Genomic DNA, 714 nt, shown 5'->3' with positions numbered 1-714 from the left:
TTAATGAGAAAGCCAGTTTAAAATTACATCTTAATATTCATACAAAAGAGAATAATTATATTTGTAACTTTTGTCAAAAGTCATTTAATCGGAAAGGCAGTTTAAAATTACATCTTAATATTCATACAAAAGAGAAGAATTATGTTTGTAACTTTTGTCAAAAGTCATTTAATCGCAAAGACAGTTTAAAATTACATCTTAATATTCATACAAAAGAGGAGAATTATGTTTGTAACTTTTGTCAAAAGTCATTTACTCGCAAAAGCAATTTAACAAAACATCTTAATATTCATACAAATGAGAAGAATTATATTTGTAACTTTTGTCAAAAGTCATTTAATCACAAAGACAGTTTAAAAATACATCTTAATATTCATACAAAAGAGAATAATTATATTTGTAACTTTTGTCAAAAGTCATTTAATGTCAAAAGAAATTTAAAAATACATCTTAATATTCATACAAAGGAGAAGAATTATATTTGTAACTTTTGTCAAAAGTCATTTAATTACAAAACCAGTTTAAAAATGCATCTTAATATTCATACAAAAGAGAATAATTATGTTTGTAACTTTTGTCAAAATTCATTTAATCAGAAAAGCAGTTTAAAATTACATCTTAATATTCATACAAAAGAGAAGAATTATATTTGTAACTTTTGTCAAAAGTCATTTAATCGCAAAAGCAATTTAGAAATACATCTTAATATTCATA

This window comes from Lycorma delicatula, chromosome 3 (genome assembly GCF_047948215.1).
Source record: "Lycorma delicatula isolate Av1 chromosome 3, ASM4794821v1, whole genome shotgun sequence".
Classification (NCBI taxonomy): Eukaryota; Metazoa; Arthropoda; class Insecta; order Hemiptera; family Fulgoridae; genus Lycorma; species Lycorma delicatula.
The sequence above is the reverse complement of the archived record's forward strand: the minus strand, read 5'-3'. Positions refer to the sequence as shown.